Source organism: Lissotriton vulgaris, chromosome 3_1 (genome assembly GCF_964263255.1).
Source record: "Lissotriton vulgaris chromosome 3_1, aLisVul1.2, whole genome shotgun sequence".
Lineage (NCBI taxonomy): Eukaryota > Metazoa > Chordata > Amphibia > Caudata > Salamandridae > Lissotriton > Lissotriton vulgaris.
This window is the reverse complement of record NC_141689.1, coordinates 1,963,737,332-1,963,761,067: the sequence shown is the minus strand read 5'-3', so window position 1 is coordinate 1,963,761,067 and position 23,736 is coordinate 1,963,737,332.

The window sequence follows — 23,736 nt, the reverse complement described above, 5'->3', positions numbered from 1 at the left end:
TTTAATTTACCAGCCATGTGTATATGGTATACCACTTAATTAGGGACTTAAAGGTAAATTAAATATGCAAATCAGGTGGAAGCCAATTTTACCATGTTTGAGGGAATGAGCACAAGCACTTTAGCACTATTTAGCAGTGGTAAAATGCACAGAGTCCTATGGCCAACAAAAATAGATTTAGAAAAACAGGAGGGAAGAAAGCAAAAGGTTTGGGGGAAGACCACCCTAAGGCTGACAGGTAACTAAAATGAAACTAAAACATACAAAAGCATTTTTTAACACGGGCAGGCGAGGGAAGCAGAAGTAACATGGAGAAGGGTGGGGGAACGGCAAAGTAACTTGGGGAGGTGAACAGGGAAACAACATGGGGAGGGTGGAATGGGAACTCGAAAACAACAAAGGAGTTACGCAAACGCCATGGGGGAGAACTGGAGGTGACATGGAAGCAGCAACAGGGGAGAAGATCAGAAGTAAAAGCAACACAGGTGTTGAGGAAAAACAACTCAGAATGTGTGGGAAGCAATGGGAAGAAGCAGTTGGGCAACAGAAAACAATACGGACTACAGGGGGGGAGATGTACACCAGGGAGATAGTTCGAAAACACATCCACTCTAACGGCATGCTTTGTGCAAAAGAAAAGTTAGTGCTAGAAAAGCAAGCAGTGGAAGTAGGAATGCTAACTAATCCAAAAAGATTGTAAAAAGGCAATACTCCAATGGAGAGGCAAACACAGGAATGACACGAAGGTACACAATTAAGAAGCAGGCAAAAGAAAGTGAGAAGGAAAACCGACCAATTGTAATCAATGGGCAGTCCCAACTCCCTCTATGTTCTTGATTAGCCACAATATTCATCACAATGTGTCAAAGTAGGAGCGACCTAAAAACTATCATACCAGATACACACTTTTGGCCACACATGGCAAGCGAACAAGACAGTGTGCTTTGAATGGACATTTCGGTCCTAATCCTAAATCTGATTTTGTAGCTACTTTTTATATAATTATAAATGATTCTGTCCTTAGGGAAGACACATTTGATTACAGTGCTGATGCAGATTTTCTGAAACTGATTCAAGTAGAGGAAATAAGAGATATCATAGCAGAAACCAATATTTTAGACCAAGCAGCCCAAATAATTTCCAAGCACCAGTAAATTGTTTGAAACTCTATGGTGGATAAACGTTTTTAAGCCCCAGTCTTCCAATGGAATATAGAGATTGTAGCATTTCAGATCTTGGCCCGGAGCAATCTTAAAGACTACACACGAGGAGAAAAGCAGAGTGGATTCAGACAAATATAGATTGATTTCTTTGATAGATGCTATAGCAATAATGTATGCCTCCATTATATTAATATTTACAACAAGGGGTGGTGAGGGACAGAGTCTCTGAATTAAGCAGAAAGCTCTCACCCAGTCAAGAGATCAGGGCTAGATCCAACACCGTTTTTTAGCTCACTGCACCATCCCAGTTTCAGAACCTGGCTTGTATGCAAATTAGTCTGTTCCTGTCCCAGTGCATGATGGGAACAGGGCAAACCAAACTACAAAAGCCAATTCTTACACTGGGAAGGAAACAAGCTCCCGGGGACCGGTTTCTGGCATTACAGCCGTCTTCGGCCCGGTTTGCTTGAATCCTGATGGTGCAATGAGCAAGGGTCTCACATCTGAGAATACCCTTCCACGCTTAGGGTGGACAAAAATATTTACAACAAGGGGTGGTGAGGGACAGAGTCTCTGAATTAAGCAGAAAGCTCTCACCCAGTCAAGAGATCAGGGCTAGATCCAACACCGTTTTTTAGCTCACTGCACCATCCCAGTTTCAGAACCTGGCTTGTATGCAAATTAGTCTGTTCCTGTCCCAGTGCATGATGGGAACAGGGCAAACCAAACTACAAAAGCCAATTCTTACACTGGGAAGGAAACAAGCTCCCGGGGACCAGTTTCAGGCATTACAGCCGTCTTCGGCCCGGTTTGCTTGAATCCTGATGGTGCAATGAGCAAGGGTCTCACATCTGAGAATACCCTTCCACGCTTAGGGTGGACAAAAATATTTACAACAAGGGGTGGTGAGGGACAGAGTCTCTGAATTAAGCAGAAAGCTCTCACCCAGTCAAGAGATCAGGGCTAGATCCAACACCCTTTCTCACTGCTCCATCAGGATTCAAGCAAGCCGGGCCGAAGAAGGCTGAAATGCCAGAAACCGGTCCCCAGTAGCTTGTCTCCTTTCTGGTGAAGAATTGGCTTGGTAGTTTAGTCTGCCCTGTTCCCATGATGCACTGGGCCAGGGACAGACTGATTTGCATATAGCCATGTTCTGAGCTGGGATGGGGCAGTGAGATAAATAACGGTGATGGATCAAGCCCTGATCTTTGGACTGGGTAAGAGTGGTCTGTTTAACTCAGACACTCTGTTCATCACCACCCCCTTTTTGTAAATCCATTATATTAAAGCGCCCTCAAGGCTAGATAAAAGGGACCATTTTAATCCCACAGGAACAAGGAGTTTTTCAAGATAATCATGCAACCGTAGCTGTTATTTTGCTATTTGGATTACTATACAAAGGTCTAAATAAGTGTTAGCTCATGAAGCTGGTGCTTTACAGACTTTCAGTCTGCGTTCGGCTTAGTTGAGTGCAGGCTTTTGTTGGCTACTATACTCGTGGGGCCTCATTTATGAAAAGTGACGCATCGCTGCGTGAAAACAGCGATGCGTCACTTTTTACTGTGCCCTCCTTGCGACACCAATGATGCGTCATATTTACAGTATGACGCACCATGGCGCAAGGAGTTACAGATACGTCAGTATTTCTGATGTATCTGTATGGCGCAAAAGTAACTCATTGCTGGAGTGTGTCACAAAAGTGACGCAACACCAGCAATGTGTCCTTTCACATGGGGCAAGCCCCATGTGAAAGGGACTGCGTCAGTCTTACGCCTGCTGTGAGGCAGGTGTAAGAAATTGACGTATTTGTGTCCTAGAAGTGGCGCAGTGAAATCTTAAATATTTCAGTGCGTCTCTTCCATGACCCTTTCTTACTTCAAAACGCCCCCGTTGCATACATTATACCTGGCGCAGGTATAATGTGACGCATGGGTTTACAAAGTAACGCATCTACTTAGATGCGTCACTTTGTAAATATGGTGCAACAAGGCGCATTTTTTACGCCACTGATGTGTCACAAAAAGTGACGCACCAGTGGTGTAAAAGTGAAGCACAGCCTCATAAATGAGGCCTGTGGTTTCTAACAATTCTTCAGAAATTGCTTATTGGTAATTGTGCATAAGTGGAATGAGTGTCTGAGGTAATTGAGGCTTTCTAAACCAGCCGAAATGAAATTAAGGACGGTTGTGCCCTCACACCAGCACATTTGGCACATGTCCAGCAAACCTTCCTGAATATTTAGCTAAGATATTTGTGTTTTCTCCTAATATGAGGAATAGGCACATAGCATGTTTGTTATTATCTAGTGGGCCTGGGCTTACCAAAGGAACTTAAAACACTTGGAACAGTATTGCGTAAATAATTTAGTGATTAATACTGAAAAAACAATGACAATGATCTTCGCTAAGAAAAACAGAAATTGGCTTTGATATCTAGCAAAAGTAAAATTTCAGCAAGTGAGATCTGATAAATATTTGGAGTTAATTTTTTTTTAGCAAATTTGTCATGGTAAGACTACTTTCTCTCTATGACAACGAAGGTCTTAAGAACAGCTTTGGGGATTTGGAAAGAAGTACAGATGGTATATACCTACTCCATTCCTGAAAGCCATTGCTAGTAACATCATTCCACAGAAACTCAATGGTGTCGATTTTTTTATATTGGAAGTGAAATCCAGATGGTTGAGGTTAGTTAATCGTTGCTTGAAAACATTATTTCAAGTCTCATCTAACTTGATGTAACAGAGGTACGAGTTTCAATCTAATGGCTTAATTCCCTACAGCAAACTCATTGCTTGAGATTTAACTACTCTCATATGGTGTTCAGAGTGAGGAAAACCCATCTTGCATATACTGGTGGGCTTTAGAACATGGAATTGGCCCAATGGTGGTAAAGGTGACTGCCCAAATAAAACTTTCTTTGGGTCTTGGGATCGATAACGATGACAGGCCCAACATGGAGAGAGGATTAAAACAGCTTCAGAGGACTCTTGCTAGTGACCATAGCAGACAGAGGGATGTAGCTATGAGTTGGGGAGCAGCAGCCTGCTTCTTGGGACTTTGGGTGCAGGGGAAAACTTTCATCCTAGAAAGAGCCTTCCTGGATATGCGCTTAGAGGTTTTGTGTTTAGGAGTAGGGGTTAACGTCACCTGGAAAATGCATTAGGTAATGAAGATGAATAAATCATGTAATGGGTAGTGTGTTTGTAAACTGGTTATTAAATTTGAGGTCATTCTTCTTTTAATTGATTGCCTATTATTTATTAATTATCTTAATCGATTCTATATCCAGTTATTAATGAATGTAATTCAATTCAAAGATGCTTTATTCTGTTTGTAAAGAAAATACAACCATACAGCAACAGACATAAAAATTTACACAATACTAGAGCAAGCTACCATAAAATTTATGAATGTAATTGTAGTATTCAAAGCATGGCAACTTGTTTGTCAAGTTAAATGGTACGTAGAACTCTATCTTTTGCCATAGCACAATGTTTAAAGGTATTTAAAAAGTGCAGCTTTTTGGGTATTATCCATGAGCCTTGTTTAAGAATGTTGTTTAAAGGCAGTGCTTTCTAGGACATATGTCTTGAAAAGCAATAAATAAATAATCTGACATACCACCTCATATTCAATCAAGGCTTGGCCTTCGGCCTCACCTGCTCAGGTAGTTCTGTTATTTGTCCCTTGTAGGTACTTTCAGCCCTGTTCACAAACAGCAATGAAACCAAGTACCTTGCTTTAAGATAAAACTCCACGTCTGATGCATCAGTTATGTTTATATGGTATACAGGGGTACAAATGGTGGATTTGCTCAAATCGAAATGCACATCTATTGACTTTCTAAGTCTGAAAAAAGAGAGATTTTATTTTTACTCGGTGCTCTGCGAGGTCGCAATATGAGAGACACGCCGAAGAGAACGTTCATACTTCTCAGGCTATTGGACTTATCAAGGTCCGCCGAGCCGGTATTGTTACGTGGCTGGATTACGGCCACCTTAAACTGCTGGGACTACATCCTTATCGAACTTACATTTTAATCGGCAATTTTGACCTCATATCTTCATATGGGGAGAAAAATACAATTGTACGAACGCGCCAACGTGTCAACATACTACGCTTTGGCATTTCAAAATCAAAAAGGCTTTTTTGATTTTCTCCCCGTGAGCGAGCCTTGAAAAAGCCCTGTGGGCGAAACGCGCGTCGGCTGCTGCTGTGCCAACACACACGTTTGATATGAAATAAAATACACAAGATCTGATTGGAGAGCGTACTTTTTTGGAGCTGAACCTTTGGAAATTGGACTTAAGTCATTTGATACTCTGCTATGGGGAAAAAACGGACTATATCCTAAAAAAAAATCTTCTGTGGTTACATATGTTTAAATTGGATTATAGAAATAATGATCAAGTGTGCTTGGGTGTAGTAGATACAATGTTTATATGGTATGGTTGGGTTATTCCACTGAGCTTGCATAACGTTCTGGGCTTAGGTGGTTGATTGTTCATGAACTCTGGAAAATATACAAATCGTTACATGTGGATTAGGACTTTGGATTTTGCTGTTGAGTAAGGTGTCAATCTTGTATATGTGGTAAGTTTGATTGGCTTCTTAATACCTCCACAGGCATTTACATTTCCAGAGACTATCGGATACATAACGAATGCCTATGGAGAAGCTGCATCCTGGAACTGATCTTATGTGAAGTGTAGTGTATACTGGGTTGCAACCTGTAGTTTTAACCTGTAAGATTTATGTGCTGAACACATATACACGAAGCTGCTGGGAATATTGTAATTGTATAGCCTTTTGCTTGTGTATGATAATGGATTTGCTGCTCAAGACACACACTCGTTCAGCTGCTAGGTAATTTTCAGATTTCAACAAAAAAAGTTTCTTGCTCATATAGATCATGGTACCAAATAAGCTTGACAGAGAGTACAGTGTAATGCCAAATTCTTCACAAATGTTAACTGGTTACATTTCGGTTACTGATCGCTGTATTCGAATATTAAAGAGGTTCGAATGTTGATCATATGGAATTAATATTTCCAGTTTATGGATTTGACATGGCTTTTGTCTGAAGTAGGAAAAAAGTCTACATGTGTAACTTAAATTGGAATGTGGTGGAACAAATGAATCCTCCTTTATCATAAAACGGTTTTGTTTAAATGTTTATGCAAAATTGTGTTCCCAGCACAGAAGCTATTCTGAAAGCAGCATTTATCTCAGAGGGCACTCAGAATGAATTTAGAAGAGTCCCAAACACTTTACATCTCTTCTTAATATCCAGAATCCTGAACATAAAGAGTGTCGTAGCGAGGCAAGGGCATAATTAATATATAATGTATAATACTGATCTGGGAGCTGGTTTTTTAAATAGAAAGAGGCATTCCCAGAGGTACCACAGTGTGAACACAGAATATTCTGAAGACAAGTTTTGAACTATAACTCAAATTCGCAGAATTCAAGAGGGAGATATGTTTTTACAAGAAGCGGGCACGGGTACCTTTATTTTCTGCCTAACGTGATACTAGCAAAGTACCTTAGAACTTGGAATAATGTTCATAAAATTCATAGCTATGATTTCCAACCAGGACCCAGGGTCGGACTGGGACTGAAAATATTCCTGGGCACAAAAAAAAGTGGCCCCTTTAGTGAATCGAATAGCTGAAAAAGTTACCCACATTTGCAGAATTGGGGCAGTTTTGGAATGTTTCGCAAGGTAGGTGAGACTGCATGAATGTGTGTTTGCTGCTGGCAATGTTTGAGGCATTAGCATAGAAACCAAGAGTAAAATCGGCCACCCGACCATGAAACAGGCACACAAACAGCGAAAAAACCGGCGCAGCTTGATTGCCCTATAGGCCGGTCAGACACTGACAGGACCATATAGCAAATCCCGCCGGATGACGTTGTCCCCTTTGACAACTTTATTCCAGTGGTCCTTCGTCTAGGCATATTTTAAGTTCATTTATTTTTTAAATTGGTTATGAACCACGATAAGCAGTCAAACAAAATCATATAAAAGTGTCTGTAGGAGAGGCTCGAACGCCCGTGCATTGCAGCTGGATTCGAGAGAAAACCTCTGCCGCTGGAATCAAACACGGGATCCTATGCAGGAGTTTGTACAAGCGCTGCTCATGCCTCGTTCACTCTGCTACAGTAACTCGGTTGTTCTTCGCTCACATTATGATGGGAAATGTAATTATTCGAATGTGGGCTTTTTTTTACATTCGGCCTGTTTATTTTCGCGGCGGCGGTTTTTGCAATCTGCACGGTTTATATTCGGCTCGGCTGGGCCTGCCTGCGGTTCTTAGCAGAACTGCGACACATCTGCTTTATAGTGATTTTGCCTGTGTCATCAACTTGTAAATCAGTTTTACACGGTGCCTGCACTGAGCTGCTTTAAAGGGCTGCAGAACACCGCCGTCCTGGCAGAACACACACACTTTTATGGAAATGCAGCACTCCTCAAGCGGCACCGGCACGGTTTTATTTGAAGAGCTTAAGGCCAACACGAAACTTCACTTAGCATTGTTCTGCAAACTGTTAGCCTGTGAACCCTTTTATGTAAAGAAAATACAAATTAATCCACATATCGTACAACAAATGACAGGGTCCTCAATACTGCGTATGCAGCTGCAGGGCGGTTGAGGGAAGCTTTTGTACCTTTTCAGGTCGAGGCTCTGGTTCTGCTCAGGGAGTTTCCCGGTTCTGCTTGAGCACGCGCACACATGCGCGCCAAGACATGGCTTCGCGCTTCTCTTTTATAAATTGCTGTTTTCTTGTTTGAAGTATCTTGTGCTGGAATTCAGATAAGAGTGATGTGGGTCAGTCTTGGAAGGTATCAGGCAGCCAGGCTCCAGATCCGCCTCCGAATATATCTTCTGTAATAGTGTAAATTGTCAACAAAGGCAACCACAGGCACATAAATCTGTGTAAACAATGTAAACATGACGAAAGCATTTCATTTCAAGGTACAGACTCTTTCCCACTCCCCCCCTCCACGCACACACGTTGTCCTCCTCACGTGCACACATAGCTGTCCTCACACATCTGTTTCTTTTACCCCCTCTTACCATACTCACTGCTTTTCTCTTTTACTCCCTCACTCTCCGCGCCTCTCCCTCTGTGCCTTTCACTCTTCCCCTCTCGCAGATAGCATTCTCTCTCTGTCTATTAGTACACGCACAAGTACCCAGGTATGTGTGCTCGTGCACTATTATTGTTACTACCGCCAAAACTAGCGATTTTACGACCCACAACTCACAAGAATGGTGACAACCCAGAGAAATATTTTCCATACTCGATTGAATTCACTGAAATGACAAGATTACTCTACAGTACGAATTTCAACCAATGAGAAGCGTTCGCGTGTTTTAGTTTAAAAAAAAGTGATGACTGTTAACGAGTAATATCATCCTCGGGCTCTGCTAATGTTAACAAACCAGATGTCCTTGGTACTTTTGGGTAACCGACCCAACTCCTCCGAATGCATCGTGTAGCACAATTTCCTGAAACTAAACTTTTCAAGTTGTGCTCGTGAGGTATTAGCAAGCACTTGGTGCCAATGTGTTTGCTTGACTATGCACTTGTTTAGTGAATTAAATAGTTTAGTCGATAACGATAACGCTCGATCCGTTTGTGGTAAAATCCACACTGTGTGGCACACACAACACGAATCTCTACCGTTTACACGAAAAACCTCAGGTAGAGACGAGTGCTTTCTAATTAGCACGTATCTGCTAAAATACGGTACATTTACAAATTCAAATCACATATGTATGCCTCAAAACGACAGACAATTTTGCCGAATTCAGAAAGAGGGTCAGCGCTACTTTTCACATTACGTCAAAAACAACGGGAGATAAAAAAAAAGAAGGAAAAAAACGTTGTAACTGTCAACTGTTTCCAGCCCTGGATTAATGCTGCCCAGAGCTCCGCAGTAACGTGACCTTTTCTGTTTCTCGACCAGTAATGGTTTGTTTGTTATGGCTCGGCGCGGCTGGCAGGCGAATCTTTTCATCAGCTTATTACATTAGGGGAAAAATGCGCATATTTCGTGTTACTGTTTCAGGACATCTCAGAATAAAGTGTATCGGCCTTTTTTCTGATTCATCTGGACCAGAGATGCAGGTAAAGGCATCCCGGTCTTCAGGCAGCTTCCAGTAATACCGTGTTCCCCGTCTAAATAGACATCATTTTATACCTTATCATTATTATTAGTTCACATTCACATCCTTAATAAAAATTCGCTAATATGAAATCTGAGTGCTGCTTTTAACTTAGTTTACTATAGCCACGCGACACGCGTGTCTTGGTTTTAGTTTTTTAAGGACTACAACATTACATACAAATATTTTCACCTTCCCACCCCACTCCCCCCCCCCCCCGCCCCCGCCAGCGCCCGCAAAAACACGATGACATTGATGCGCGCACACACATGAAACATAGATACACAGGTACATGTAAATGTAAACGTAAATGTAAATGTATTTGTAAATGTACACATTTATTTTCGTTTCATATCCCAATTAAATCTAGCTGGTAAAGTGACTGACCATCCACTCAACGAAATCACACACCTGAAACCGCCAGCAAACGCCATCAAACGACGCATTCTTCTAGATGGCTTATTGATGTTGACCGCGCGCGGGGGGGCTAGTACAGCGACCAATTGTATTTCCTCTACAATGGAGAGCGTGCCCCCTGAAAAGGGTTCTGCACATTAAAAGGGTGGTGTGTGTTTGTCTGCCAAGGCGTACTTTTGAATATTCCATTTTCCAAAGTGGTGCAGGTAGGTATGTTTCTATTCATCACACGGTAGGTATGATTCGATTCACACGGTAGGTATGCTTCGATTAGCATACAACGTTGTTCTGGGAAACGCAGAAACAAAAGCGTTTTATTCTGAGACTTTTTGTACTTTAGAAGAAACTATCGGCTCCGAGATTAAAGTAACAGAGAATCTGTAGGAACGAAACTAACAACTCGAACACATGCGGTAATTCAATACAAATGCGCGGTGTTATTAAATGAACGAGAGTAGTTATGTACATCAGACCCTGAAGCCTGTGGCCGTTGTGTGGACAGTAGCAAGGAAAAGGAATCTCTTTACTACACCCGACCCCGTCGGTGTCCCCGTCGGTGTCTCGTCATCCGGTCGGTGTATTAAAGAGCCCACCGGTTATCGTGCGATAAGAGCGGATGGGGTGGTGCGCACTTCAATTAATCAATTTAAATATTCGTTAGTTGTACTTCACAATCTACCGGCCTGACATTGAGGGCAAAGTCGTGTATTTACTGTAGCCACTAAAGGTGACCCCTTCTCAGAGGATGCAGCAGGTAGGCGTAGGGGCGCGCCCCCGGAAGCCACGGATATGTTTGGTTTGTGAGGGCGAGTGAGGACTGAGAGGTGCGGATATTAATTTCAAAGTTAACAGGACTGGAACAGAAAATACAGAAAACTCATACACCCAAAAAAGTAGCACACATTTGCATATCGTTACAGTTTTGAAGTTATACAAGACTCTGTAGGTGTTTTGCAGGTAGGACAGCTGGCATGCACGCGTGCGTGCTGCAGGCAATGTGTGGTGTAATATCACGGAATCAGCAGTAAAAGGCGGCTCATTAAACAGGGCCGCAAAACGCCAATACAGCGGCCCACACACTGGCCTATCAGGCCAGCCCTTCTGGCACTACCGGCTTGCCCTGTAGGCCAGTCCACCCCCTCCAACGAATGATAGAAACAATAACTACAGGCAACTCGGCCAACTTATGGGAAGACCCAGACGGTGAACCAGCAATCAAGACGTCTTCACATTTTGAGTTTATCTTGTCATATGAGCTGCTCCTTCAAAGACGAAGGTGGAATGTCAGGGTACGTCTTCTGGCAAATTGCTGCTTATTTGGAAGCAGGCGTTTACTTTTATTTTTTATGGCTGTAATGTGAGATGATTTTGTAAAAGTGACCCAGGTGCCAGGGTATGAAAGACCATATGATGCCTGTTTCTTTCTTAACACACAACAACTTGAACATTTCTGTAAATTAACTATACACATATTTCAAAATATATAAGCAGATAGGAAAGCACAAAAGAAGCACTTAAAAAATAGTTCTGAAGTGTGATGGAAACAAAGATTTATACAGGATCATAACAAATCAAGATACTTTGCTATATGATGCTCAAATGTTAAATATTTGATGATGATGATATGTGCTATATAGTTTTACCAGTAACATTGCATGTCTATACAAATTTAGTGTCATTTTAATGGAAAATGTGCTGTGTGTAATTAACTGTGCGCTCCCTCACCATCCTCCAAAAGGCACTAGGTGCTGTGGAGCGCGAGATGCTTCAAGAAAGAATATCATCAGTGTAAAGCATTCATAAGGCCATGTTGCAGAGTGGGATCATAATTATGTTGGACCAGCAGCAATGATAATGCGGAGTTTCCATCCCATGTCACTTCCTGTGAAGTCCTGGGTTGTGACGCACCTTCCAGTGACGTCATGCGCTCTGATGTCACTTCTCTTGAATATTGCCCAACTTGGTTAGTCCCCCAACTTCATTCTTAGGACTTGAGCAATGTTCCGTCGCGTCTCACCACACGAATACAAAATCATTCGATTTTCCTTAACTATGCTAACCTTTAAAGTCGTGGGAGGCTTCAGGGACACAGGTCCTGCATAGCTCTGCCCTACCGCTAATAGCGCTGCATTCACAATCGATATCTGGGGGCAGGAGAGCGAGCCTCTGAAACCGCCGCTTGGGGGACTGACGAGGGAGGGAGAGAGTGAGAGAGAGAGGCCACACGGCGCTGGCACCGTTTATTTACACTACTCTGTGCTTGTGCAACTGCGGCCAATCTGTCAGCCAGGCCCTGATTCAAGTTTGACAACGTCTGACACTTCCCTCTCTCTAGAGGTAGTCTGTGAAATATACGTACTGGTGAGTAAGAATTATAAGAACATATATTTTGCATCCCACCCTCTCAAACTCAGACACACAGGCCCGGGATTCAGGAAAACACCTGAAACATCATTTTAATGTGCGTTTTAAATGTATTAATTAATACCCCCTAGATGCTACTCGAAGCCCCATAGAAATTAAGAGCATCTTGGGGGCAGGTATGAAATGTATTTGCATCACTCTGAGATTACAGAGTCGTTGCACAAGTGCTTTCTTTTTACATAAACTTATTGAAGTTCTTGAGGGGGGCCGACAGCCAACCAATCACCTAATTTCTTGCCTGCTCTTTTGATCGTGATGTCATATGAGGCAAGGGGGTTGTCAGTGTCAGAGTCCAAGGGCTTTGATGCCCGCTCCATACGGGGACCTCTTGGCCTTCAAATAGCATTCATCACAGAGGCAAGTACAGGTTTCTTAGGCCTTTCCTGCCAGGTCTCTGCGTGGAGAGTGCCTGGCTCGAAAGACCCACCCCTTCAGAGATGCAAAGAGGCTGCCTGGGTGCACACATCAACAACACGGTTTAAAGAGTCGGTTAAAAGATAAAGTACCAAAGGTACAGAGAGGAAAAATTAATAAAATGCACAATCTAAAATTGTCATGGAGAAATATGGCCAAAAGCATGAGTTTGAATCCCACCCAACACACAATCCGAACCAAAAAGGTTTATTAAACTGTTTTCAATCCAAGCCACTGGGAACACACATTTCTATCAATTCAATGGGTGGATTCGAGTTTACAGCTCAAGGTAATTAAGAGCAAAGTCCCAGATGTGTTACAGTGGGAGCAGGAGCCACACTGTAGGCTGAGTTGTAAGAGGGTCTTTTTGGCCAAAAGCAGACATTTGGCATTGGTCAACAAAGCTAATCGTACCCATGGGGGAGGGGGTTTTTAAGGAAGCGGGCAGTACCACTGTTAGAACTGGGATTTCTGGTTGGCTAAGGCTTGCGCCAAAGCCAGGCAGAAACCACCACTCTAGTCAGGGCAAGGGAGTTACACGCCAAAGATAACCCCTGCTCATCCCCTTGGTAGCTTGGCACGAGCAGTCAGGCCTATCCCGGAGGCAATGTGTAAAGCATTTGCGCACGCACACAGCAACAACATCCCAGGCACACTACAAAAGGAACTCCACACAAGGTTATATAAAGATAGCCTTGGTATTCTCAAAACACATTAGATAGTAATCACACAATATACATTGAGCCAACTGGCATGGGCAATATTCACGAGGGATTATTTAAATAGGACAGGGCCACGTGGGACTCTGTCAGGATCAACTCTTAGCCGAAATTGGTACAAGTAAAAATAGATCATAAACCTACAACCAGTAGCCACTGGTAATCACTGTACTCCACCTCAACCTGTAACATAACTTTACATTATGCACAGTCACCTAAGGCGCAAATTACATTCTGCGCCAACCTCACTAGTCTAAACACATTGGACCCTACCTCCTAAGTATAACTCACATTTAGGGGCGTAAAGCACAGAGTGATGTACAATCTCACAAACCCAAACCTACATAGGTAAAACAACCTCATAATCATGAACCACAGTTTTAGAGGTATCAGATACAGGGTACGTAATACATACTAAATGCATTACATTCCCTAGCACCACAATCACTCAGCACATAAATCACATTAGGGTCTTGCGCCTTATCCACATACCAACCCCTTGGCCAACTGGCCATCCAAGAAGGGGCTCAAATGCCCTGTGTCCAGAATGTCAGGGCCAGGAGTGCGCCATCTGCGCAAACCTAAACGTTGCAGCTGCCCACTACTTGCTGGGCAGCTGAGAACAATCACTGGGAGGCCTAAACGCTGCAGCTGGCAATAAGTACAGCGCAGCTATGGAAGGCCTGGCACCTCTTTGCCACTTCTGTCCCTCTCAGGGACTCTCACTGGAACTGCGCCTAAGCGGTGCAGTTGTCCACTACTTGCTGGGCAGCTGTGGATGCAAAACTGCACCAAATGCTGGAGCCCTCTAGTCTCTGGAAACAAACAGAGTGTGCAGCGTTGGAGCCCTCGGGCTCAGGAAATACTGGGCGCATTGGGAGCCCTCTGGATCTTAAAATAAATGTGCCCATGATTGAAGCCACATGGGGCTCTTAAACAAAACATGCCCATTGTTGGAGCCCTCTGGCTCAGAGAACAACTCCGCCCCCTGTGGGACAAGAACACAGGCCCCTCTGGCCCCCCTAAACGATCGTGGCCACGGTGCAGCTGCCCTCAAAATGCTGGAGCGTTAAAGGAATGGGCTCCTAGGAGCTACTCGGGCTCTAGAAATAACTTTGCCCCCTCACTGGGGCACGGAACATGGGACCATGGACTGCTCTGTCCAATAAAAGCCTGGGGCCCCCCTGGGCCCTCCCAACAATTAGGGGCCCACGGTGGAGCGGCCCACTGCCAAACGCAGCCGCTCTGATACTGCCTCTCCCCCCGGACTCCCTCGTAAAACTCACGGGGGGAGTGGACGGGGGCAGGACTCTGATCCCGGTCAGCGCGGCATGCGCGGGGCTCTCCCTTCAACTCGGGAGCCCCGCCGACCGGCGACAACGCTTCTCCTTCCCTGCTGGCAGCCCCGGAGCTTCCCAACTCACTGGAGCGCCAGGCCACGGGGGACATCTCTTGGCCGGCTTCTCGTGTTCTCGCGGCGGCGGGCGCGAGACTTCCTCTTGAAAACCGGTAGTCCCGCCCGCCGTCAGGCACTACAGTGCCTGACTTCCGGCTTTGCAGCGGCTGCGGCGGTATCTCTTTTCGGGGCACAACAGAGGTAGGCTCCCTCGATCAGCCCAACAAGGGTAGGAGTGAGGTGGGCACCTGCTCCAAATCAAAACAGGAATCCTGGGCAAAGTCGCGGGGTGGGCACCTGCGCAATCAAGGCACCATAAACACGGGCAAAATGCTGGGTAGGCACCTGCCTGCAAACATCGAAATAAGCGGGGTGGGCACCCTCGCTGCCATCAGAAAATGCAGCAATGAGGGATAGGCTCCCTCAATAACAGGGCAATTCAAAATAAAACGCTTCCCAGGTGCAAAGGGCAAAAGAAAACTCAGTTCAACAGGGTAACTGGAGCAACCAGGGTCCCAAGAAGTCCTGGACAGCAAAGATGGAGCAAGCAGCTCTCAACAAGGAAATTCCTCTAGCATCCAGGGGCTGGGTAGGGCCCAGGGAGGCAAGCCTTCCCCATGGCCCCAGTATCAGCACGCCCCTGGTATATTCGAGTACAGGACAAGAACAAAATCATGGGGTCACAGCCCCTCTTTTATACACAAAATCCCTTTGTTTCCAAAGGTGCAGGCAAGGGGCGAACCAGATGCAACTGGTTCTGGAGCATTTTGTTTTGCTCAGCCCCTCTGCCTATTCACCGGGTGGGTCAGGGACATCAGACACACCACAGGGGGTGGAGCCAGCATTGTGGAGGGAAGGCCCAGCCCTATTCAGGTCCCAGGTGCACTCCTCCCTCCCTTCAACATGCAGATCTCTCCATTCACCACCGGGGCAGACCCATCCTGACTCCTGGAGCCAAGCATACCAGCCAGCTCCCGCCAATCACAAGCCAGACAGTCAATTCACATTTACTGCACAGACATGACAACTTCTAGAAGTGACACTTCCACACTAGACACCATAAATCTGCGCACATCATCGCACAGCATTTAATCTCACGAGTTCGCACATACCATACTCGCCCCTCCACTCCCCACACATCAGGAACTACCATGGACACACATATTGGCCATGCATTCCTGTGGGAGGGCAGGCTAGTCTCACCACACATACACAGAGAGCGCACATACTTTACACTGGACCACAGTGAAAAAGTGTGCTGAGGCCTAAAATCACCAACACCAGGTTACAGAAATGAACTAGACAAATGCAAAAAGTTTTGGGGTGAACCTGCCAAAAGGGCCAAGTCCAATAGCCACTGATTAAAAAGAGGTCTTGCTTTGGCTCATGCTGGTGGGCACAGAAAGTTGGAAGGTGAATTTCCATGTCCAAAGCTGGTTTGGTAACATTTGTGGCAATGGATGAGTTGTGGAGCAACCACTCAAAGCCTGAATGACTGAGCGTGGATTTGTCTCCACAATATACACGTTAACGCCAAGACTATAATCCGTAGTGCTGGCTCCACCCTGGACAATCGGGCTACTAGTCCAGATGGCAGAACTCTCCCTTGCTTCTTCATTTGTGGCGAGTCTGAGCGATGAGAGTGGAAAAAGGGCCTTTGCAGGCGACATCAGCTTGTGTGTATGGTTAGATGCATGCATATCCAATGTGCTATACCGTTCATTCTCATTTTAAATTATGTTTCACTATACGTATTCGTTTTTTAAAAGTGACCAGACCTCCAAAGGAGGGCATCAAAACCACTTTATTGTATTCAAATTTAAATAACACTATAAACAATAAATAAATATTGCAAAGTATATAGGTACTGCCCGGTGTAAAGGTATACTGGTACTGCCCGGTGTAAAGTGCTTCGACGCCTCGTCAGGGGTAGCAAGCACTATATAAATACAATTACAATACAATACCATACAATACACTACTCACAGTTTAACTCCGCTCATATATCAGTAAGATTCGTTAGTGGACTGCTGCTTCTCAGATTTCTTTAACAATAGACACATAAAAACTTTTTTTAATCCTCCTTAAATCGTTTTGGCAGAGTGAGTTTAGTCCGCATTGAAGCTCCCATCTTAAACCACCATTGTGGCTTTCAATTAGCTTACTGATATTACCATCACATATGCTTTAATAAGGAATTGGCAAGAGGTTGTAGTATGCGCTGTCTCCATTGTGCAGTTGCCTCAGAAGTCTTAAAGCATAACCATTAGCTTCAGCTCAAGAAAGAATTGGAGTGAGGACAAGATAAGGACACCCCGATACACAAAAGTAAAACAAAGGTCTACCACCCGGTACTGAGGGCGATGGGAAGGGGGCTTTGTATTTTAAACACAGGGAAGATTCCTAAAGCTGCATAGTAAATGACAGAGATGCAAATATGTACCCTGTTCTTGACCATTTGTGATATCGAATTAAGCAGTTTAGTGCTCTCTAGATCCATCAAGACTCTTCACCACTGATGAGTCTGTAGGGCCGTCAAAAGGCGTAACAGCCCACTTGAATCTTTAAGGGAGCTAGTTTATAGCACTGAGAAGTTCCATATAGCCAATGGAAAGCAGTTGAAACATCAATAACTTCTTCATAAACCCCATGTCTCTTTAACCTTTCATGCTAATACCGTGTTATTTGGATTGCTGTGATATTATCAGAACGAGGGGAGATATTCCTGAACCCTGATGGCTCGAATGGGAGAATAGAATACCTTGTGTTTTACCCACATTTGAAGGTGAACCAAGAAAAAGTACAACATAAGGCCCTTAATGCATCTAAAAATGTAGCCTGCCTATGGTGGCAAGGTACATTTCAAGGGAGCTTTTTTAGAAAGAAGAAGAAAGATGCTTCTGTTAAAGAACTAGAGTCAGGACTGTTGTGCTGGAAACGTGCCCTGCATAACTAGTGAGTGGGCTTCTCTGCACGACATTAAACTACTGGTAAAGCTGCTCAGTGTTGCACAGGCCTTTCTCATTTTGCCTCAATAAACAAGACAATAACATGAGCTTACTGATGGCTTTCTGTGTAAGTACACTGACACTCCAGGGCTGTGTTTCCATATCAGGTGGGGCTTCCCATGCACACTCTCATCAGCAGTGCGACAATGTCCTCTCACCAGGCTGAGAGATACTAGGAGTGGGGGCAGCTTAGATTTACAGTGAAAGAAACAGGCTTCTTTACCTGTTGTCTTCAGAGGAGAGACGCCCACTGCCCTCTCCTGTTAAGCAGTTATTTTAGTATTACCTAATTGGGTCCTTCTCTCTTCACAGGTGGGACATGGATGCAGAGTTGCATGTACATTTTTAATGTGTGAGGTACAGTTAATGTGGGTCCTGTTTGTGTGGGCTTGACTGGCATAGAAATGCTTACTGAGAAGCCTCTTTGTGGATACCAACTCAAAATGGCTGTTAATTAAAGACTATCCAGGCTCTTTTTTAATGCAAGGGCAGGTTCTCTAACATTCGTGCACCTTCCCACTGTGTTGCCATAGTTGCTGGATTCCAGCATCTGGAGGGTTGTGTGGGTGTCCTTTCCTTTGTTATATGGAAGTCGGCCCTGGAAACTTCTAGTCTTCCTCCCAGGTGTACTGCTGTAGTGATAGTTCCATCACGGGCGGAGAGGGATGCGACATCCTTTGCCTAGGTGTGCCAGTAATTCTCCTAGGAAGGGCTGGGGCCAGTGTGCCTGTGCAAGCAATTCAACTCCAAGGCAGACTGTTTGATTGCTAGCTTTCCTTTTCAATGGGTCCAAGTGTGAATAAAGAACCCTGCAAGGGGAGCTCTGTTAGCCTAGAGGAGGGTATGCTGTCTCATGAGAAGGGGTTTCTGGACTCCACCCCAGAGAGGATTCTGCATCTGGAGTTCCACATCCATGTTGCGTTGAAAGACTAGAAGCTTAACAAGGAGTCCTACTTTCTATTGTAGGTGCTGCATGGGTCTGCCCTGATGGAGGAACTCTCACCGTGCCGTGGAGGCACCATACGGAAAGAACATACCTGGGAGAGGAGTCCACAGACAAGACGTCTCATAACTTAGGAGCTGCAAAAGAAGGACCAATATCTAGCTCCACTGCTATGCCTGGTCAAGAAGATGGATCATAGGATCTCTGTGGTGAGCCACCCATGTGTGCCCCTAACAGCAGGTCCTCTACATTATTCGGTCCGCCTTCCTGACATTGATTCCATACTGGTTATTGTGTGCTGAACCGAGTTCTGAATTGTACCCCACCTCCCCGAGAAGGCCTTGGCTTGTTCCCTCCGAATACCCTGATGTTTTAATCAGAAAGGGGTGTTTTGGTGTTTAGTTTTGGGCCCAGTAGGGCCAGGATACCTAACCGAATATACTCTTTTAGACACAATTGTAACCCGGTAACCCCTGACTGCCTAAGGACCCCCAAAATATTTCTATGGTTTGTATTACACGCTCAGTAGAAAGAGGTAAAATGACTTTTGCACAATTTCCATGTCAGTTTTGATTACTAAAATTAGTATATCGTTTTTTCTTCTCTCTTTTTTTTATGAACTCAATTCTTATCAGAGTTTGGAAGCTATAAGAATAGAGCACATTTTCTCGATGATGTCTGTCTAATATGTAAACAGCAATTTTCAGAATACATTTGAGAGACATACCCAATCCACTGTTGCTCAGGAAATGGGACAGCAGATCTACCTATCTTTGTTCTATAGTTATTTCTGTAATGCCTCAGAACCTCTTTCCTTTGAACCTTCTTGGAGTGAGCAGCAAGCTTGCGTCTATCGTTTAATTTTACAGCTATTTATACCAGGATGGTTTCCTTCTCTGATTTGTGATCTAATTTTCTTGGACATTCTTCCCCTTATCTTTCTTCCTAAAGGCAGATGATGAGTCGTTCAGCCTTACCAATGGCTTTATTACAAACCTCCAATGCAATGGCCACCTCATGCACAACTGCAAGGAAATCATTGTGCGATAATATTTCCAGATACTTAAGTATTTTAAAAATAGCACTTGTATCCTCAGTGTATCTTAGGTGTTTCCAACTCAAAGGGAACTTCACTCATGAATAAATTCCAATATGGATCCTTCTGGGGAGTTATCCTAAGGTGGTGTTCTATTAAGTGATGCTCACAACATTCAGTCTGAATAACTTTCTTATTAAGTATTACCCGACACATGAAACAATAGATGTTCAGTTTGTACAAAGCACCCCGAGACCTTTTAAGGCATGTGCAAAGTGGTCTCAGGCCCAGGGCCCCAGCCTTGCAGGACCCCCCCCCCCGATAGAGCCAGCTGTGTTCTGCAAAGAGTCTTGCCCAAAGGACCTTGCATAATTCTTCAACAAATTCTTTTAAATACAATTTTCCTTCAATTTAGTTTCAATGTGTGTGATCTGTAAGGCTCTATTCCAAATATTTTGCAGATAAATGTGTTGATGTTTCCAGCAACATCCATAAAAAGTTTCTTTTAGAACAAAACAGGACTTCTCATAGGAGAAATGGGCGGGGGATCACTGATATTATTTGCACAAATATTTGTGAGCTGCAGCTGTGTTATAATATTAAAAACACATCACTATCCCTCAACATTAGATGTAAACGTGTTTAGAATTTGGAACAATGTCCCTGTGCATTGTCAGGGACCTAAGCTAGCCAAAGAGGGCATGTAAGAGGTGAAATCGGATCATAAATCCAAAGCTGTTCCGAACAGGGTCCCCCAAAATATGTTTGGCCCAGGGCCCCCAAAAGCTTTAAGACGTCACAGTAAAGGCCATGAGTCGGCACAGGGATGCGGCACATATCATCTCTTAGCAAACACGGCTATGAGGCGGGAATGCTTTGTCTTGGAAAAACACGAGCTGCATTTCAAGTAACGATCCCTTGAATTAAAAATTGTTTTGTGGTTCTATTTTATGTCCCAGAACTGTGTATGGGTAGTGTTCAAAGAGGCTGTATTTTTTCCAAATACAGATCCAATTTAGACCATAACAGGTGAGGGGTTTTGTTGTTAAAGTCTGTGGAAATGTACTTCTGCTATTATGGAATCCAATGATATAATAGGGTGACATCGTAGAGAGTTCTATGAGTTGTAGTCAGTTGAAAAGCTGGAGGTTACTATGAAGCTGTATAGATGTACTTGTGAATAAATACGCTTCTACTTACATACCAAAATGAGCGTGGTTACTACACATTGTTGGCGATGAACGATCTGCGCAGGAGGCAGAGTGCAGAGTAACCTCCACCCCTGGAAAAGCAGTAAACCGAAGGATTCTCCTGGGGTAATTCGAAATTTGAAAACTGTGAGTTACACGTATTCAGTGGTCGAAGAGGGCGGGAACGGCAGGCCACGGCGTTCCCCTACTTCTTTAATTTTGTAGCTTCCGTTCCCCTACTTTTTTATTATGAACATGCGTCCCTGGACGTCAGAAATATTCTGTTCGTGGACGGGCGGGGAACAGAGAAGGAAAAGGTCTCTGTCTCTTACTTCCTGCCCAGACAAGACAAGGAAGGTGTCCGCTTCTGCTCTGCCACTGGCAGCTGACACCTCTTTCTTTCTCCTGTTCCCTCTCGTTCTGTCTAACTCCTTCTCCCTTTTCCGAAACCCCCAAAACCATGAATCAAGAAATGGTTCTCACCGTCTCTTCCTGTCGTCCATTTGTACCCCTGTGAAATGGATGCAAAAAAGAAACCACTTTTGCTGGAAATGCCGTTTTGACATTTTTCTATTCCAAAGTGCAGCCTCGGAAATAAAATGTTCAAACGCTGAAAAATAATTAAATAAAGTAAGATGGAGTGTTTGTGTCAAATTTCTCTGATATTGTCGAACCAATGAGAGCATTATTAAAGTAAGGAGTGGAGTTGGAGTGGAGTGAGGCGTGTGTATCGGCTTTCATTAATATTAAGTAATCATTGATTCGTGCACCTACTTTAGGTCACTTTGATGTTAGGATGAAGACCATGTTAACAACTGATGCAAGCAATGTGGGCTTGGGGGCTGTGCTAACCCAGAAAGTTGATAATGAGGAGAGAGTGATTGGGTATGCATCACGTCGTCTACAAGGTGCTGAAAGATCTTGCTATTGGAAAAGAAGCCCTGGCCTGCTGTTGGGCAATGAATCATTTTAGGTTTTACCCTTGGGACTAATTTTCATGCTTAGGGCAGATCACAAACCTCTATTACACATTTTTACAGGAGGTAAGGATCTTGAAGGGTGCGTGACTCCACAAATCTCTAGGCGATTGTTATCAGTAATGGATATGAATTTTACGATTGATTTTGTCAGAGGAAAACAAAATGTGGTAGCTGACTGCTTGTTGCGCATGCCAATTATTGATGAGGAAAGGACTTCCTTTATGGTTGAAGTGGACTCTTTGTCTACACCAATTGAGGGAGAATTAGCATTGAGACATGAAGAATGGGCTGAGGCGTTGAGTGCTGATGAAGTGTACAAAGAGTTAAAATGTGCGATAAGTGGTGCATGGCAAGATGTTTAGGCTTTTAGTGAGGAATTGAAGCAGTATGTCAAGGTGAAACATCAGTTAAGTATTCAAGCTGACAAAGTCTTAAGATGCAATCGGATTGTTCCACCTAAGGCGTTGAGAGCAAGACTGATTAGGCTTGTACATGAAGGACATTTAGGGAGGAGCATGAGCAAAAGGAGATTATGGCAGTGTTTCTGGTGGCCTAAAATGGATAGGGAAATGGAGGAGGATGTTAAAGATTGCTGTGCATGTAGCAATAGTGATAAGTGTAGAGTTGTGCACGAACCACCGTTGGGGTGTGTACAGGTCCCTGATCGACCATGGGAGAAATTAGCTTTGGATTTTTTGGGTCCAATTGAAAGGCTGGGTATTAGGAACAGATTTTTAATTGTTCTGGTAGACTACCATAGTAAATGGTTTACTGACAAACCTGTTGAGAACATTACATCCATGAAAGGGATTGAATTTCTTACAGAAGTGTTCTTAGAAGAAGGTATTCCTAGAACATTAGTCACTGATAATGGAGTACAATTGGTGTCCAGTGTAATGTCTACATTTCTTGCCGAGTTAGGGATCAAACATGACAGAGTGGCATTGTATATGCCACAGGCCAATGGATTAGTTGAAAGAGGTAATAGAATAATTGTAGAAAACATTCAGTTATCCCTGGCTAATGGATTAATGTGGAGAGATGAATTGGACAAGATGATGTGGACTGATAGGGTAACTTCATTCTATCGCTGGAGTTTCCCCTTTCATTGCTCTCAAAGGCAGAGAACCTGCAACCAAGGAGTCTCCAGTGTGGCTGCAGAAAAAACATCAAGTTTGGGTGGATCGTGAGTGTATTGCTGAAAGAGTTAAGGAGTCTCATGAGCGCAACAAAACAAGCTATGATAGGAGGAAGAGCATGAAAGATGTTGAGATGAGGTGTAGTGATTGGGTTGTTGTGAAGGGGATGGCATTTGTCAGAAAAGGACAGAGCAAGTATTCTCAACCACAGAGAGTGGTTAAAGTGAAATTGGATGACAAAAGAGAGTGGAGTATGGGTAATTTGTGTAAGGTTTATATTCCACATCCTATGGAATAGTGGTTTTATTGAATTTATGTTTTCTATATTTGTTTATGCTTTCTTTATCAATTGTAATGAATATTGTAATGGTTTAATTGTATTCATATTTGCAAAATTCATTTATGTTTTCTTTATCAAGTGTAATAAATCATTTTTAGGGGGAAAGATGTGTGGAAATATATTTCTTCTATTACGGAATCCAATGATGTAATAGGGTGACATTGTAGAGAGTTCTATGAGTTGTAATCAGTTGAGAAGTTGGAGGTTACTATGAAGCTGTACAGATGTACTTATGAATAAATACGCTTCTACTTACATACCACTGTGACCATGGTTACTACAAAGTTCCAATTGTGTAAGCTGTTGTTTGCACTTCTTGAAAAAAACATCCCTAATCCCACCACGCAGGATTAGAGATGTTGTTACAGTTTTTCCAATTAGTTAGGAT